Genomic DNA, 6,078 nt, shown 5'->3' with positions numbered 1-6,078 from the left:
GTTGCTGTAAATGAGAATGTGTTCTCAGTCAACTGGTAAAATAACGGTAAAATAAAAGTAAAAACACTAGCTAGCTGCCTAGATAGATTACGATTCACATATCTAGCTGCCTAGATAGATTACGATTCACATATCTAGCTGCCTAGATAGATTACGATTCACATATCTAGCTGCTTAGATAGATTACGATTCACATATCTAGCTGCCTAGATAGATTACGATTCACATATCTAGCTGCCTAGATAGATTACGATTCACACATCTAGCTGCCTAGATAGATTACGATTCACACATCTAGCTGCCTAGATAGATTACGATTCACATATCTAGCTGCCTAGATAGATTACGATTCACATATCTAGCTGCCTAGATAGATTACGATTCACACATCTAGCTGCCTAGATAGATTACGATTCACACATCTAGCTGCCTAGATAGATTACGATTCACACATCTAGCTGCCTAGATAGATTACGATTCACATATCTAGCTGCCTAGATAGATTACGATTCACACATCTAGCTGCCTAGATAGATTACGATTCACACATCTAGCTGCCTAGATAGATTACGATTCACACATCTAGCTGCCTAGATAGATTACGATTCACATATCTAGCTGCCTAGATAGATTACGATTCACATATCTAGCTGCCTAGATAGATTACGATTCACACATCTAGCTGCCTAGATAGATTACGATTCACACATCTAGCTGCCTAGATAGATTACGATTCACACATCTAGCTGCCTAGATAGATTACGATTCACATATCTAGCTGCCTAGATAGATTACGATTCACATATCTAGCTGCCTAGATAGATTACGATTCACAGATGTAGCTGATAATTCTGAAGTAAAACGTTTGCTTTATGTATATCTTGTTTCATCTCTCTTGTTCCCATTGTCCTGGCTGGAATAAGGTTCAGTGAATGGGGCGATGGAGCGTGAGGTAATACAGTAGGGAGGATGAGAGTGTGGAGCAGGTAGTATGCACATTGAGAAACACCCAGGGAGTACAGGGAGTGGATTAGCTAAGGAGACTGATTCCCAGGCTAGCTCATCCAGTCAGTACAAATGGAATGGGCTCCAGTGGGTCCTATTGAGAAACACCCAGGGAGTACAGGGAGTGGATTAGCTAAGGATACTGATTCCCAGGCTAGCTCATCCAGTCAGTACAAATGGAATGGGCTCCAGTGGGTCCTATTGAGAAACACCCAGGGAGTACAGGGAGTGGATTAGCTAAGGAGACTGATTCCCAGGCTAGCTCATCCAGTCAGTACAAATGGAATGTATTTATTTATTTTAATTTCGCCTTTATTTAACCAGGTAGGCCAGTTGAGAACAAGTTCTCATTTACAACTGCGACCTGGCCAAGATAAAGTAAAGCAGTGGGACAAAAAGAAAAACACAGAGTTACATGGAATAAACAAACATTCAGTCAATAACACAATAGAAACATATATGTAAAGTGTGTGTGTTAGGGGAGGCAACTAGGTTATCATCTAACAACTGGGTTAGTAGAGTTAGAGGAGGCAGCTAGGTTATCATCAGCTAGGTTATCATCTAACAACTGGGTTAGTAGAGTTAGAGGCAGCTAGGATATCATCAGCTAGGTTATCATCTAACAACTGGGTTAGTAGAGTTAGAGGAGGCAGCTAGGTTATCATCAGCTAGGTTATCATCTAACAACTGGGTTAGTAGAGTTAGAGGAGACAGCTAGGTTATCATCAGCTAGGTTATCATCTAACAACTGGATTAGTAGAGTTAGAGGAGGTAGCTAGGTTATCATCAGCTAGGTTATCATCTAACAACTGGGTTAGTAGAGTTAGAGGAGGTAGCTAGGTTATCATCACCTAGGTTATCATCTAACAACTGGGTTAGTAGAGTTAGAGGAGGCAGCTAGGTTATCATCAGCTAGGTTATCATCTGACAACTGGGTTAGTAGAGTTAGAGGCAGCTAGGTTATCATCAGCTAGGTTATCATCTAACAACTGGGTTAGTAGAGTTAGAGGAGGTAGCTAGGTTATCATCTAACAACTGGGTTAGTAGAGTAAGAGGAGGCAGATAGGTTATCATCAGCTAGGTTATCATCTAACAACTGGGATAGTAGAGTTAGAGGCAGCTAGGATATCATCTAACAACTGGGATAGTAGAGTTAGAGGAGGCAGCTAGGTTATCATCAGCTAGGTTATCATCTAACAACTGGGTTAGTAGAGTTAGAGGCAGCTAGGATATCATCAGCTAGGTTATCATCTAACAACTGGGTTAGTAGAGTTAGAGGAGGCAGCTAGGTTATCATCAGCTAGGTTATCATCTAACAACTGGGTTAGTAGAGTTAGAGGAGGCAGCTAGGTTATCATCAGCTAGGTTATCATCTAACAACTGGGTTAGTAGAGTTAGAGGAGACAGCTAGGTTATCATCAGCTAGGTTATCATCTAACAACTGGATTAGTAGAGTTAGAGGAGGTAGCTAGGTTATCATCAGCTAGGTTATCATCTAACAACTGGGTTAGTAGAGTTAGAGGAGGTAGCTAGGTTATCATCACCTAGGTTATCATCTAACAACTGGGTTAGTAGAGTTAGAGGAGGCAGCTAGGTTATCATCAGCTAGGTTATCATCTAACAACTGGGTTAGTAGAGTTAGAGGAGACAGCTAGGTTATCATCAGCTAGGTTATCATCTGAAAACTGGGTTTGTAGAGTTAGAGGAGGTAGCTAGGTTATTATTAGCTAGGTTATCATCTAACAACTGGGTTAGTAGAGTCAGGGGCAGCTAGGTTATCATCAGCTAGGTTATCATCTAACAACTGGGTTAGTGGAGTTAGAGGCAGCTAGATTATCATCTAACAACTGGGTTAGTTGAGTTAGAGGAGGCAGCTAGGTTATCATAAGCTAGGTTATCATCTGACAACTGGGTTAGTAGAGTTAGAGGCAGCTAGGTTATCATCAGCTAGGTTATCATCTAACAACTGGGTTAGTAGAGTTAGAGGAGACAGCTAGGTTATCATCTAACAACTGGGTTAGTAGAGTAAGAGGAGGCAGATAGGTTATCATCAGCTAGGTTATCATCTAACAACTGGGATAGTAGAGTTAGAGGCAGCTAGGATATCATCTAACAACTGGGATAGTAGAGTTAGAGGAGGCAGCTAGGTTATCATCAGCTAGGTTATCATCTAACAACTGGGTTAGTAGAGTTAGAGGCAGCTAGGATATCATCAGCTAGGTTATCATCTAACAACTGGGTTAGTAGAGTTAGGGAGGCAACTCAGTTATCATCTAACAACTGGGTTAGTAGAGTTAGAGGCAGCTAGGTTATCATCAGCTAGGTTATCATCTAACAACTGGGTTAGTAGAGTTAGAGGAGGCAGCTAGGTTATCATCAGCTAGGTTATCATCTAACAACTGGGTTAGTAGAGTTAGAGGAGGCAGCTAGGTTATCATCAGCTAGGTTATCATCTAACAACTGGGTTAGTAGAGTTAGAGGAGACAGCTAGGTTATCATCAGCTAGGTTATCATCTAACAACTGGATTAGTAGAGTTAGAGGAGGTAGCTAGGTTATCATCAGCTAGGTTATCATCTAACAACTGGGTTAGTAGAGTTAGAGGAGGTAGCTAGGTTATCATCACCTAGGTTATCATCTAACAACTGGGTTAGTAGAGTTAGAGGAGGTAGCTAGGTTATCATCTAACAACTGGGATAGTAGAGTTAGAGGCAGCTAGGATATCATCTAACAACTGGGATAGTAGAGTTAGAGGTTAGGTTATCTAGGTTATCATCAGCTAGGTTATCATCTAACAACTGGGTTAGTAGAGTTAGAGGAGGTAGCTAGGTTATCATCACCTAGGTTATAATCTAACAACTGGGTTAGTAGAGTTAGAGGAGACAGCTAGGTTATCATCAGCTAGGTTATCATCTGAAAACTGGGTTTGTAGAGTTAGAGGAGGTAGCTAGGTTATTATTAGCTAGGTTATCATCTAACAACTGGGTTAGTAGAGTCAGGGGCAGCTAGGTTATCATCAGCTAGGTTATCATCTAACAACTGGGTTAGTGGAGTTAGAGGCAGCTAGATTATCATCTAACAACTGGGTTAGTTGAGTTAGAGGAGGCAGCTAGGTTATCATAAGCTAGGTTATCATCTGACAACTGGGTTAGTAGAGTTAGAGGCAGCTAGGTTATCATCAGCTAGGTTATCATCTAACAACTGGGTTAGTTGAGTTAGAGGAGGCAGCTAGGTTATCATAAGCTAGGTTATCATCTGACAACTGGGTTAGTAGAGTTAGAGGCAGCTAGGTTATCATCAGCTAGGTTATCATCTAACAACTGGGTTAGTAGAGTTAGGGAGGCAACTCAGTTATCATCTAACAACTGGGTTAGTAGAGTTAGAGGCAGCTAGGTTATCATCAGCTAGGTTATCATCTAACAACTGGGTTAGTAGAGTTAGAGGAGGCAGCTAGGTTATCATCAGCTAGGTTATCATCTAATAACTGGGTTAGTAGAGTTAGAGGAGGCAGCTAGGTTATCATCAGCTAGGTTATCATCTAACAACTGGGTTAGTAGAGTTAGAGGAGGCAGCTAGGTTATCATCAGCTAGGTTATCATCTAACAACTGGATTAGTAGAGTTATAGGAGGTAGCTAGGTTATTATTAGCTAGGTTATCATCTAACAACTGGGTTAGTAGAGTTAGAGGAGGTAGCTAGGTTATTATTAGCTAGGTTATCATCTAACAACTGGGTTAGTAGAGTTAGAGGAGGCAGCTAGGTTATCATCAGCTAGGTTATCATCTAACAACTGGGTTAGTGGAGTTAGAGGCAGCTAGATTATCATCTAACAACTGGGTTAGTTGAGTTAGAGGAGGCAGCTAGGTTATCATAAGCTAGGTTATCATCTGACAACTGGGTTAGTAGAGTTAGAGGCAGCTAGGTTATCATCAGCTAGGTTATCATCTAACAACTGGGTTAGTAGAGTTAGAGGAGACAGCTAGGTTATCATCTAACAACTGGGTTAGTAGAGTAAGAGGCAGCTAGGATATCATCTAACAACTGGGATAGTAGAGTTAGGGGAGGCAGCTAGGTTATCATCAGCTAGGTTATCATCTAACAACTGGGTTAGTAGACTTAGAGGCAGCTAGGTTATCACCAGCTAGGTTATCATCTGACAACTGGGTTAGTATAGTTAAAGGCAGCTAGGATATCATCAGCTAGGTTATCATCTAACTACTGGGTTGGTGAAGTTAGAGGCAGCTAGGTTATCATCTAACAACTGGGTTAGTAGAGTAAGAGGAGGCAGATAGGTTATCATCAGCTAGGTTATCATCTAACAACTGGGTTAGTAGACTTAGAGGCAGCTAGGATATCATCTAACAACTGGGATAGTAGAGTTAGAGGAGGAAGCTAGGTTATCACCAGCTAGGTTATCATCTGACAACTGGGTTAGTAGATTTAGAGGCAGCTAGGTTATCACCAGCTAGGTTATCATCTGACAACTGGGTTAGTAGAGTTAAAGGCAGCTAGGTTATCATCAGCTAGGTTGTCATCAGCTATTTTATCATCTAACAACTGGGTTAGTAGAGTTAGAGGCAGCTAGGATATCATCAGCTAGGTTATCATCTAACAACTGGTTCAGTAGAGTTAGAGGAGACAGCTAGGTTATCATCTAACAACTGGATTAGTAGAATTAGAGGAGGCAGCTAGGTTATCATCAGCTAGGTTATCATCTAACAACTGGGTTAGTAGAATTAGAGGAGGCAGCTAGGTTATCATCAGCTAGGTTATCATCAGCTAGGTTATCATCTAACAACTGGGTTAGTAGAGTTAGAGGAGGCAGCTAGGTTATCATCAGCTAGGTTATAATCAGCTAGGTTATCATCAGCTAGGTTACCATCCAGTAGATTATCATCAGCTAGGTCATAATCAGCTATGTTACCGTCAGCTAGGTTATCATAAGCTAGTTTACCATCAGCTAGGTTACCATCAGCTATGTTACCATCAGCTAGGTTATCATCTGCTAGGTTACCATCAGCTAGGTTATCATCCGCTAGGTTACCATCAGCTAGGTTACCAACATTTAGGTTATCA

General features: G+C 41.2%; 1 long non-coding RNA gene across 2 annotated transcripts; it reads left to right on the top strand.

Moving 5' to 3' along the window:
• The first annotated feature begins 3,456 nt into the window (after positions 1-3,456).
• Positions 3,457-5,833, top strand: LOC118948977. 2 transcript variants are annotated; one of them, XR_005042229.1, is made up of 4 exons: positions 3,457-3,671; positions 4,389-4,457; positions 5,295-5,755; positions 5,786-5,833. It is a non-coding gene; the product is annotated as an uncharacterized LOC118948977 (long non-coding RNA). The 2 variants fall into 2 exon arrangements; XR_005042228.1 differs by lacking the exon at positions 4,389-4,457 and having other exon boundaries at positions 3,457-3,610; positions 4,511-5,755.
• Positions 5,834-6,078: the final 245 nt, after the last annotated feature.

The sequence above is a fragment of the Oncorhynchus mykiss genome, unplaced genomic scaffold, assembly GCF_013265735.2.
Source record: "Oncorhynchus mykiss isolate Arlee unplaced genomic scaffold, USDA_OmykA_1.1 un_scaffold_274, whole genome shotgun sequence".
In the NCBI taxonomy this organism is placed as follows: Eukaryota; Metazoa; Chordata; class Actinopteri; order Salmoniformes; family Salmonidae; genus Oncorhynchus; species Oncorhynchus mykiss.
Note: the sequence above shows the minus strand (reverse complement) of the source record. Positions and strands in the feature narration are given on the sequence as shown.